The 13,121-nt window shown below is 39.8% G+C and overlaps 1 long non-coding RNA gene across 2 annotated transcripts in view; it reads right to left on the reverse strand.

Annotated features, from left to right (window-relative positions):
- LOC117199383 (uncharacterized) overlaps positions 1-13,121 on the reverse strand; it is a 45,219-nt gene that overhangs the window by 26,567 nt on the left and 5,531 nt on the right. Inside the window, exon 3 of one of the 2 annotated variants that reach the window (XR_004480608.2) lies at positions 8,295-8,948. The exons of the other annotated variant lie outside the window; for it this stretch is intronic. This is a non-coding gene — a long non-coding RNA (uncharacterized LOC117199383). Of the gene's footprint in view, positions 1-8,294; positions 8,949-13,121 lie in introns of those variants that run through there. 2 annotated transcript variants of the gene reach the window in all.

A 13,121-nucleotide genomic window follows, 5' to 3' on the forward strand; every position in this document is an offset into this window, starting at 1 on the left:
TTACAGAATCTTGCAGACATGAAAAGTGAATTGGTACCCACTTTCAGGTTTGACTCTGTTCAGCAACTGTCCAAGGCAATGGACAATGGAAGCTACAGGAGGCTGAGCAGTTAAGACTGTAATTCTCGGGCTTCCCTGGTGGTGCAGTGGTTGGGAGTCTGCCTGCTGATGCAGGGGACACGGGATCGTGCCCCGGTCCAGGAGGATCCCACGTGCCATGGAGCGGCTGGGCCCGTGAGCCATGGCCATGGAGCCTGCGCGTCTGGAACCTGTGCTCCGTGGCGGGAGAGGCCACAACAGTGAGAGGCCCACGTACCGGAAAAAAGAAAAAGAAAAAGAAAAAGAAAAAAAAGACTGTAATTCTGTTTCTTTCATAAAAACCATGGTCGAATAGCCCAGAAATAGACCCCCATAAATTCAGTCAACTGATCTTTGATAAAAGAGCAAAGGCAATACAATGGGACAAAGATAGTGTTTCAACAGATGGAGCTGGAACAACTGGACATCCACACGTGAAAAAATGAACCTAGACTCAGACCTTACACCATCACAAAAGTTAGCTCAAAATGGATCACAGACCTGAATGTAAAATGCAAAACTATAAAACTCCTAGAAGATAACAAAGGAGGAAACCTACATGATGCTGGGTGTGGTGATGCCTTTTTAGATACAACACCAAAGACAACTCATGAAAGAAATAATTAACAAGCTGGACTTCACTAAAATTAAAGACTTCTGTTCTGTGAAAGACAATGTCAAGAGAATGAGAAGTCACAGACTGGGAGAAAATATTTGCAAAAGACACATCTGGTAAAGGACTGTTACCCCAAATATACAAAGAACTGTTAAAACTCAACAGTAAAAAAAACAAACAACTTGATTAAAAAATGGGACAAAAATCTTAAGACATCTCACCAAAGAAGATACACAGATGGTAAATAAGCGTGTGAAAAGTTGCTCCACAGCATGTCATCAGGGAAATGCAAATTAAAACAACAATGGGATACCATTACACACCTGTTAGAATGGCCAAAATCCTGAACACTGACAACAAAGGCTGGTGAGGATGTGGAGCAATAGGAACTCTGGTAGCATTACTGGTGGGAATGCAAAGTGGTACAGCCACTTTGGAAGACAGTTTGGTGGTTTCTTACAAAACTATACTCTTACCACACGATCTGACAATCTCGCTCCTTGGTATTTACCCAAAGGAATTGAAAATTTATGTCCACACAAAAACCTGATATGCAGTTTTTTTAATAGCAGCTTTATTCGTAATTGCCAAAATTTGGAAGCAACCAAGATGTCCTTCAGTAGGTAAATGAATAAATAAACTATGGTACATCCAGACAATAGAATATTATTCAGCATTAAAAAGAAATGAGGGCTTCCTTTGTGGCGCAGTGGTTGCGAGTCTGCCTGCCGATGCAGGGGACACAGGTTCATGCTCCGGTCCAGGAAGATCCCACATGCCGCAGAGTGGCTGGGCCCGTGAGCCATGGCCGCTGAGCCTGCGCTTCCGGAGCCTGTGCTCCGCAACGGGAGAGGTTGCAGCAGTGAGAGGCCCGCGTACGGCAAAAAAAAAAAAAAAAAAAAAAAAAGAGCTATTAAGCTCATGAAAAGACATGAAAGAAACTTGAATGCATATTACTAAATAAGCCAATCTGGAAAGCCTATATACTATGATTCCGACCACGTGACACTCTGGAAAAGGCAAAACCATGGAGACAGTAAAAAAGATCAGTGGTTGTAAGGGCATAGCAGGGAGAGAGATGAATAGGTAGAGCACAGAAGATTGTTAGGGCAGTGAAAATACTCCGTATGATACTATAATGATAGATATATATTATACTATTGTCCAAACCCGTAGAATGTACAACACTAAGAGTGAACTCTAAGGTAAACTATGGACTTTGGGTGATTGTGATGTGTCAGTGGAGGTTCATTCTTGGTAAAAAAATTTTACTTTCTCATGAGTGATATTGATCATGGGGAAGGCTACGAATGCGTGGGGTCAGGAGGTCTTTGGGAAATCTCCATAGCTTCCTCTTAATTTTGTTTTAAACCTAAAACTGCTCTTAAAAAATAAAATATTTTTTAAAGGGTCAAAAAAAAAAGAAATTCAAGGGTTCAAACTCAATGAAAATTTCATTGTCAAATTCAATGAAAATATGACATCCATGTACCTTACTGGTATATATTACTGTATGGGAAGGTGTGATGGTCTGCCCGTACTCTTTCTGAACCCCAAAGGAGGAAATATAATTAGATCTGGTTTTCAGGTTGGTGGAGGAAGGAATGTGGAGGTGGGAAGAGTGTGAACCTGTGATGCTTCACTCAGCTGTTTCATCAGGCTCTTTCTTAATGAAATGTGTTATTTCTTGAATTATGACCTATAGTCCACAATTTAGGAGGCCTCACACTGTCAATTTAGTGCTTAATTTTCTCCTGTGAAGGGAGTAATTTATTGAAAAATATCGTTTCCTTATCCAGACCATGTGAGCAGAATTCTTCTGCAGACCTACCTCCCTGAGGGTAATTTGCTAATGAGAAAAGATAAGGGAAAAGAGAGTGAGTGCCCTTTGGATATAGCCTCTTTTGGAGTGAAGGTCATTCAAAAATGCAACTAGCACAGAGGTCCAAACTCTGAGATTAACTGAAGTTTCACTTAGATTTAATACCATACGAGCACAATACATTTCAAGATTTCCAAGTACCTCATAACCTGTAAGTTTTCTGTCTTGATTCTTTCAAAATTGTACAGCTAATGCACTTAACCTTCACTTGGAGGTTCATTTCCACCTCAGATACTGAAAGCAGTCTTCACTGATGAGTGTTAGGAAGAACCCTAAGTCAATTTGGTTTAACTCAACACACTTACTTTTATATTTGCCCTGAACTTGGCACTATGCAAGCTACTGATGACAAGATAAATAACCACAAAGAGAAATCAACCACAGGCTTTATTCTTTAAGTGACTGCATAAGAACTGCCTGAGAGGTTGTTAAAAATGTAGGACCTGGCCCAGTTCCCAGAGGTTCTGGTTCATTAGTTCTTCTAGGGCATATGGAGTGAGAGACTTCTTTTTGGAAACATTTGTCTAGAAGCCAAGCACAGAATAGATATCTCAATACGATGTCAAAATTAACCATTATTTTAATAATGGTTAAAATCATAGACTTTGGCACCAGAAAATCTGGATTTGAATCTAGTACTACTACTTACTACTATATGACATTAGGTAAGTTATTATTATATCTCTATAAAATCTTACCTCCTAGGGTTGTTGTTGATGATTATAATAAATGAAGGAATTTAAGTCTAAAGAAATGAATTAACGCTTATAGCTTTAATAATTCTGTTTTACTGAGGGGTACTGTAACAAAATGTCCCATTACAATAAGGGACTTGGGAATCAGTGTAGGCAAAGGGAGAGATGAAGACAAGATCTGGAGTCTGTATGGATGAAGAATGAGATTTTGAAATGAGAGATGAAAAGAGATATCTAATTAAGAAGGTTGCTTAAAGTTTGCTCTGTTGTGTGCAAGGTACATTTCCCAAAGAAAACTTCATAACATTTACATTACTAGCCAATGTTTTTGAAGTTGGACTTGCTTTTGCAGGGAATGCCAGAAGAAGTGCTGAGTCTGTTCTCAGAGTGGGCTGGGTGCAAGAGAAAAGGCTGCTCAAAGGGTGTAGTCATATTTTTATTACATAAGTAAAATGCTACTAGGCTGACACATAACAAACCTCCAATAAAGCTATGATTCACAGGATGCCACGTGCTCTAAAAAGGCGCATGTAGTAGGTTGCATAGAGACTCCCCATAAAGACATGTCCACACCCTAACCCTCAGAACCTGGGGTTGTCTTATATGGCAGAAGATGTGATTAAATAAAGGATTTAGGGCTCATGCACAAAATATCTGCATGGGCCCTAAATGCGATCACATGCATTCCTATAGATATGAGGCAGAGAGGGTTTTGAGACCTAAGAGGGGGAGGCAATGAGATTGGAGCCATGAGGCTGCAAGCCAAGGAACTCCTGGAGCCACCAGCAGGTGGAAGAGACAAGGAACTGATTTTCCCTCAAAGCCTTTGGAGGGAGCAGAGCCCTGTTGACAGCTTGATTTCAGATTTCTGGCCCCCAGAACTGTGAGAGAAAAAAATATCTCTTGTTTTAAGTCACCCAGTTTGTGGTAATTTGTTACAGCAGCCATCAGACAAGAAACAACAATTTTTTCTGAGAAATATAAATGGTGGCCATATGGAGAAATAAGAAATAAAATCAGGTATGTTCAGTTACGTCTTTGAATGGCACAACTAAGAAGCCAAAACTCTAAGGCCTTGGCACTCAAAGTGTGGTTTTTAGAGCAGCAGCAGCATTACCTCAGAGCTTTTTAAAACTGTAGAAGTGGGGGCCACATTCCAAACCTACTCAATTAGAATCTGCATTTTAACAAGATTCACGGATCATTTGTATGCACTCTAATATTTGAGAAGCATGCTTCTAGGGAAAGGCTATTGGAAGATTTTGAAAGATTTAATGCAGATCAGTGACAAGGTAATATTTGCATTTTAGGTCAAACAATCTGGTGGTATTATGAAGAAGAGATGTGACAGGGGTAAAACCCAAGGCAGAGACAAGTGACTGCAACAGTACTAGTAAGAGATTATGAAGTTTTGAACAGAGATGGTGGTAATAGAGATGAGGAAAAAACAACACAAATTTAAGAAATATTCAGACCCTGGTCTGATGTGTACTAATGCTGCTCACACCTAGGTTCTATAACGTGTCCTTATTCTTTGTGCTTCTATTTCTAAGAGGATCTCAAAATGGGATTCTTTCTGGCATAGTTTCTACTGAAGCACCAACAGATGACAGGATACCCAAGTGAGTATGAGATACCTTCTCCTCTCCATAGGCAGGTTTACAAAGGAAATGTGTTCAAGAAACTATTACATGGGACTCTCTCTCTGGGTCTGCCTGTGTATCTATCCACAAGTACTGTACTTTTTTCTCCTAATAAATACTTGTTAAAAAAACAAAAAAAGAAACTATTACATGATTCTCTGAGCCTTCAACCAGATTTAGGATATAAACAAGTGTCACAGAAAGTAAAGAAGCTTCTTCAGAGAACTGCAACTATGTTGTAGACACCTACCCCCTGCAGGGAATAGAGTATGATCTTCCAATCTCACATCTAGTGGGGTTACTGCCAGGGGACCAGAGGAGAGCTTTGAAATGTGTTTTCTGCACGTGGAAAATGCAAGGAACTTGTGTACTGATGTGCCAAAATGCTTAAAGTGTACTGTACACTGAGATGTGATTCCACTTCCGCCCCAGGAAACTTAGAGGCTAAGAGCATGACTGACTACTTGGTGGAGCCAGAAGCATGCCGTTGCTTTAGGACTGGCCTTCACTCCCAAAACTTACCAGGGCAAGGGGCGTAAGCCAGGGAGAAGAGAGCTAGAGTGGCTCACCTTGGGGTCTGTCCAATAAAGCCATCTGAAGGAGAAAGAGGTTCCCCTCAAAAAGAAAGTATAGGTGCACAGCTAGCTTCCCAGGGTCTGAGGAAGGAAAGATGCTTCAGTCAGGGGACTGCAGGAGTTGGGAGCATCTAGTTGAGAACCTTCAGAGTCCTCAAAAGTACCCCCCAACAGAAAGACTCTGCTTTAATCATTTGCCTTTAATCAGGACCTGCCAGGGTCCCTGCTTTTAGAATCAGAGAGGGAAACCACCAGGCTGTGTAGCCAAGCAAGACATTTCCTCCATCTCCTGACCTCCATTCAAACCCCAGCTTGTAAGGAATGTGTGTGTCCCTGCAAATGACAGCGCTAAGTGGGGTGGGAGGATGTTGCCATACGTAGAAAGGAGAGAGAAGGCCCACCCCACTTCTTCAGTTCAGGCCTTTGGCTCCAAGTAGGCTTAAATAAGCTGGTGGAAGGGAGAAGAATTTACACTAAATCCAATTCTTCACTTTCATTTTTATACTCTAGTGAATAGTCTAGTATTAAATAGTCTACTGAATCACAATAGCATTTGTGATCTAAAATGACAGTGGAAAGTTACATTATCTAAAAGTAAACAATAACAACAACAATAAAACTATAATCTCCTGGGAGTTTTCCTCTGGGAACAAGTAATCCATTCCAATAAAATTTAAACGAACTGTGAGAGAAAAAAGGTTTCATTTTGGCTATGTCAAAAGCTATGCTTGCTCCAGTATGCAGACTAAATTAGAATTTTAGTAAATATTGCTCATCACCCCTCAGGCCAAGAATCTAGTAAAGTGACAGATGCCCTTCCAGAGCCTGAACCTTCAGGAGCGATGCCGGCCTCAGAAGGCGAAGAGGAGGAAGGGGCCCTGGAGGCCATGCTGGCTGTGTCTTGCAGGTGGGGCCATCCCGTTGGGCCCCTGGCTCTTCTCACCGCACTCCACGCACACGCCTCTGAAGCCTCACTTGCGCTGCACCTCTATGATGAGGCATCACATTCTGGAGGAGTTCTTTGCTAATTATCTCTTCAGTCTTTGCAGAGGTTTTGAGATCTCATCTTCAGGAGTATAAACAAAAGGATCTTTTGTGGGGCTGGGCAATGAAGTCCATCTTCTTGCAAAGCACTTCTGAGAATGGATTTGATTGCCTGAATATTGAGGACTATGTACATTTTTTTGTCTTTAAAACACATAAATGAATTTTATATAAATGGGTTTCAATAAATTTCTGCGTTAACAATTTAAAAACATAACTAACTAAATAAAAATAATACCTTAGATGTTGGCTTCCTCAGAGGAGTGTGGGAAGTTGAATTGGTTCATTTAGGTTAGAAGATGGCTAAACAGAAAAAGACGGCTTCTGGCACTTGTGTCAGCTGTGGGCATTAGTAACCCCCATTCATTTCTGTAGGACGTGGTCTCAACACACTTAGGATATGGTTGTCTATTTCCAGAGTTTCAAACTATGAGAGGATATTTTACTCTTTCTGCTTTTATAAAAGGAAACACTATAATTGGTGCTACACACTTAATAAAAAATTGTTGTTTATACTTGTTTTGCTTATATATGTATTTATAATTTCTTGCTGTGTCTCTGTGAAAGCTTAAAAAGAGAAATTCTCCCATAGAGCGTATATGTCAGAATTTATTTTGTAAAATTCACTTTAGGGGTTGTTAAATAACCAGGTCTGTTCAGAGATGTGTAAATCTGATCAAGCAGACAATTTTTATCATTGTACATTGATTGTACCTAGATTTTAAATTTTCAAATGACGCAATTGATGAAATCCATATCACATTTTAAACGAAGAACTTATTTTTAAGCAACCTTCAATATATATTTTAAGTACTAATACTAAAATTAATTATCTGTCCCTATTTTTCTATCTTTCTTCTGCATAATAGCAACATAAACACCAACAGACAGAGCTGTAACCAAAACGAGTCCCTTCTTCTGATCTAGAAAATACTAGGATTCTAGATGATAAACCATTCAATAAAGAAGGGAATGAGGTAACCCTTGACACCTTTGTCATCAGTCCCCAGGTCAAGTCCTCCTTTATGAAGTTCCACATCTTGCCAAAAGATGGGGCTCTTGTATCCAGCACAGAAACTGAAAGTGAGAAGAGAAGGCTACGCAACCCGCAAAGGCCTTTTGCTAGCAAGAAAGTTCAGCTTTGGAGGATGCGCCAAGAGGCCTTTAGACACATTGTCAACCTCTTAGAGACTCAAATTTCCTTACCTGTGAAATCTAGATAATAAAAGTGAGAATAATAGAGTTCTGGAAGAAGTGCTTATTAGCACGATGCCTGGCAAAAGGGCAGATAGATGGGCAATGAATGTTAGCTGCCATCCCTAAAAGCCAACAGTGTTTGTCTTCTCTGCTATTGTGTCTGCTGACCCATAGTAGGTATTCAATACACAATATAGCACTTGAATGAAAGGCTGAATGAACCTTTGAATCAATCTATAGAGTTAGCTAAACATAGCTTTTAGTCTGAGCCTCCTGAGCCTTTGAGATCGGAATCTTATCCATGACTTGAACCTTGCGCTTCCTGACCAATGACTCTATAATATCTGCCTGCCCGACCTGTGATTTGATAGACTTTAATTGTTCTGGTCCTGCTAAGGTGGTGTTTCAGTTTTCAGCCTGTTTCAGTTTGTTTTGTGTCTTACTATATCTTAACAAGAACAAAACAATCACAACTCATTTTAAACTAGGAAGAGAGCTAAACCTATCAAAATAGTAATAAAAATTATTTTAAACAGAAATTTGACATAAACAACAAGTGGCACCTTAACTCTTTAAATCTTTTAATTTCATTTTAAGCCATAATGGCATTAGTTCCTCAGAGACAATTCCTCAACACATTCATGTAAAGAAAAAATGTTCAAAATATAGGGACGATTTTAGACAATTTCACCCTTCTTTATGGAGGTTTTTGGGAGTTTACACTCTTTCTAGGGGAGTCTTACCCAATCCCCAAGCCTCAAAATCACTGAAATATTGCTAATTCAGCCTTGTTTTTTAGTATTGTCAGTTCTGGTATTATTGCTCCTGGAAAACTCTCAGTTTTATTGTGTAGCTGTTGCCCAACTTTCAAAAGTACAAGTCCGTAATCTTGGTAGAATCCTTGTATTTATATATATTGGACAATTAGGGAGAAAGAAAATGTTATTGCTCCTGCTCCAATCTTAACTCTCTTGTCAAATATGCTGAGATACTTCATAATAATTCAGAATCCCTAAAAATACAAACTCACGGGCTTCCCTGGTGGCACAGTGGTTGAGAGTCCGCCTGCCCATGCAGGGAACGCGGGCTCGTGCCCCGGTCCGGGAAGATCCCACATGCCGCGGAGCAGCTGGGCCCGTGAGCCATGGCCGCTGAGCCTGCGCGTCCGGAGCCTGTGCTCCGCAATGGGAGAGGCCACAGCAGTGAGAGGCCCGCGTACTGAAAAAAAAAAAAAAAAAAAACAAACTCATGAAATTAATCATTGAGAAAAAATATTTTGAAGAAACAATTTAACTTCAGGTTTCAGAAACAAATTCTCCAGTGAGAGAAGTGAAGATTTAGGGGTTATGTAGTAAAGAATTGGGGCTCGCCCAAAGAGAAGGCCTGGCCTTTGCCCTCAGCCTTACAGTATCTGCTGTTTGCCTGAGGGCCTTGGGTCCTACTGGGTTGTCTAACAATAGGATCTAGGGTGGGGACTGGCCACACCCATACAGTCTTAGGTTGGGGGCTGGCCCTTCCAAAGGTCCAACTGTGTGAGTTAGGGTGGGGGCTTTGAGTCACAAAGTATCCATAGACCTGGAAACTGGGATTAAATAAATGGGCGATCAATCAAGCCTACATAATAAGGCCCCCCCCAAAACCTCTGGACACCAACCTCAGGTGAGCCTCCCTGATTGGCAGTTCACTGTGAATGTTGTCACACATCAATGTTGGAACAGTACCATGTCCTGACTCTGTGGCTAGAAGACAACTGAAACTCTGCATTTGAAACCCTCCTGGACTCTGCTCTATGTGTGTCTGCTTTTGACTAATCTTAATCTGTATCCTTTCCCTTTAATAAAACATAACCATGAGTATAACAGCTTTCAGTGAGTTTTATGAGTCTTTCTAGCAAATTATTGAAACTGAGGTAGTTTGGGGACCCCTCACCCACCCATACCCCTGCAGACTTGCAGTTGGTGTCAGAAGTGAGGGTGTTTTTGTATAAGGATGGTGCCTCTAACTTTGTAGTTGACCTAAACTTCTCATAGGGGATTTCCAGATTTGTCTGAGTAAAAAAGTCACAGCAAGTTAACTTGACTGTCATTTTGGAACTACCAAGCTGTACTATAATAGTGCAGGATGGAGTTACGCTGGCCTTGCCTACTTAAAGTAAGCACAAACTGTCTTTGAAGTTCAAAGACCAATGACAACTCTAATGTATATTACTACCTACTAAACACCTTTTCCATACTTTTCTAGGGTTTTTCCATAAGAAAAGACTTTAAAATGGAGGGTGGAAATCTCTCTTTCAAGTATCAACAAGCCTCACAAATTAAGATCAAGGTAGCAAAAACCTGAAAAAATGTTGCGTGATATATTATTTTATTTATATGAATTTTAAAACTAGGAATATAATCTATATTGATAGAAATCAGAATAGTGGCTTCTTTGGGGTGGCTGCGGTGGAGTGAGGGGATTTGAGTGCTGACTGGGAGGGTCATAAGAATATCTGGTAGAGTTAGAAATGATCTATAACTTGATTTGGGTAGTAGTTACATGAGGTGGTATATGGCACTGTACAATTAAGATTTGTACACTTTGGTACATTTCAGTTTTTTAAAAAAGCTATACCTCAGTAGAAAAATGTTAAGTCCTTTGTCACATAATAAAAGAAACACTGAGGGTAAAAGAAAAATTGTATTTATTTCACAGATACTTGGTGTCTAATATGTGTCAGGCATTCTGTTAGTACTTGTGGATACAACATAAAGCAAAAAACAGAAATGGCACTTGTTAATAGATGACCAAATCAGTCATTCTTAGCCTCTAGGCTACCATCAGCAACAGCTTGCACTTTAAAATTCAGTATGTGTTTATTCTCTAGGATTAATCCTACAAATAAACCTTTCATAATTTTGCACATGAAACATTTTGTTCTACCTATTCTTATATGCCCAGTTCAGTTTTCACTATTTCCACAAAGGTTTTTAATGTCTTGTATCCAGAGGTGGCCTATCTTTACTTTGAATTCCTTTTGCACTCATAAAGTAAGTATCATGCAACTCAGCACTTAATTGTTCTTGAAGCGTCTTGAGTGTTAAATTTGTCTTCTACCCAAACTATAAATTCCTCTAAGTTCCTTGAGACTAGAGATCATATCATGTGTTTCTTTGGAATGTGTCACACTGCTTAGCAAAGTGTGGATTTTGTGATATATGCTTAATTTCTTGTGGGTAGAATGAATGAAAACTTCACTTTGACGACATTGAACATGCTTAAGAATAGGTTAAACTTCAGGAAAAATTAATCCTTAAAGTAATTACTGTTCAGGATTTCATTCTGCCAGTTTTTACTAGCTCACTTTTTATGTGTTAGAAAGAGATAAAAGTTATTCTTGACATTCTCTTCTGTTCCCTTTGGCTCAGTTCTGGTAAGAAGGGAAGAGAGGCTATTCTTATCTGTTTAATACCAGTATATTTGCTTTAATTAAGAAGGAAAGTATTCTGGGTGAAACATTTGTCTCCAAATATTTCCTACCTCCTGATTATTTAACTTAGTACAGGGTTGCCTGAAATAAATACTACATTTCCCAGCTTCCCTTGCAACTCAGTATGGCCATGTGACTGTGAGTGATAGGTACACTTTCAGTTTCCCAAGGGATGTCCTTTGGTTCCTCCTCTTCCTTAGGACTGCTACTTGGAATATGGTCATGACTGTGAGTCATCTTGGACTATTAAATGAGGACAACACCCTAGAAATGGCAGAGCAATGAGAAGGTGCATGTGTCCCTGGATGAATAAATCGAGAAAGAAAGTACAACATTCTAGGATCATCCATGCATCCTGTATATGAGATGTCTATTGTTTAAGCTGCTGTTATTCTGGGTCTCATTATATATAGCTTAAGCAATTTCCCACCTTATCCATGGGAGTAATCATAGAATGGCAACAGTTAGCACAGAATGATTCTTCCCTTCCCACACAGTACTTTAAGGAATAAACATGTTTCAGCCCCAAACTTTGGGTGGATCATTTGCCTGTATAAGACAACCAGACCTAGCTTCTGCTATCAAAAGTCTAGTTAAAAATTAGTTTTGAAGCTAACTGCCTCTAATCTTTTTTCCCCAAAGTCCCATTCACACACACAAACATATACTCAAATGCATTCTCACACTGACCACGGGGTATCACCTGGCATTTGGGAAAACCAATTGGATATCAAGTTAAAACAGCCAATAAGAACTGGGTGAATAGTAGTTTTCATCACATATTTTATATTGACTTTGAGTGGTGTTGCTTTTTAATACCTAACCTTGACTGCATCCTTGAAATTGGCTTTTGTATTTTGTAATATTTTATGAAAATTTAATGTATCTTATTATCTTATAAGAAATAGTTAAAAATATTCATCCACTGAACAATTCATAATTTCAAGGCTGCTAAAAGATGCATAACTTTCATTTCATATGTTCAACTTGGAAATTATTATAGCTACACATACCTCAATACCTTGAACTTACTCCTGTATATTCAAGCATCTTCTACTACTTCTGTCCTATCTCACAGAAAAACTTCCTTCTACCAAGATAAAGAAAAACCTCACCCATGGTCTTCAGTGCATCCTTGTCTGCCCTTACCTCCTTATTTCCTTACTTAGCTCATCTCTTTCTTATAGGTTCTTTCCCTTTATCAATCCTTGCCCCTCCTCTTCTATCTTAAAAACACACACAGGGCTTCCCTGGTGGCGCAGTGGTTGGGAGTCCGCCTGCCGATGCAGGGCACGCGGGTTCGTGCCCCGGTCCTGGAGGATCCCGCATGCCGCGGAGCGGCTGGGCCCGTGGGCTATGGCCGCTGGGCCTGCGCGTCTGGAGCTTGTGCTCTGCGATGGGAGAGGCCACAGCAGTGAGAGGCCCGCGTACCGCAAAAAAAAAAAAGAAAAAAAACCACACACAGACAAAAGTCTCTCTCGGACTCTAATATTTCTTCATGTATTGCCTTGCTTTTTTAGACAAAAATGATTATCAGTGGTGCTTTCATTTTCCCACTTCTCATTTACTCGCTTACATTTCCATATGATTCCATCTTTATCAGGTTACTAAAAGTGATTCCAATTCATCAATCACCTAAATCTCCAAGGACATTTATCCAGTCTCTACTCTCCTTGACTTTGAGCAGGAATTAACCTTGTTGATGACTTAAAAAAATAATTCTATATATCTTAGCTTATCACTTATCTCTTTGACCACTCTTCTCCTTTGCTAGCTCTCTTTCTTCCTCCCAGTCCTAAGTATAATGGATACATTTTGTTTTGATCCTTTTCCTGGTAATATCTTTTCTGAATTTCTTCTAAGGAACTACCCCTGTCTACATTTTATCCTTGCACCATTTGATTTACTACAACTTCATTTTT

Source organism: Orcinus orca, chromosome 12 (assembly GCF_937001465.1).
Source record: "Orcinus orca chromosome 12, mOrcOrc1.1, whole genome shotgun sequence".
Taxonomy (NCBI): domain Eukaryota; kingdom Metazoa; phylum Chordata; class Mammalia; order Artiodactyla; family Delphinidae; genus Orcinus; species Orcinus orca.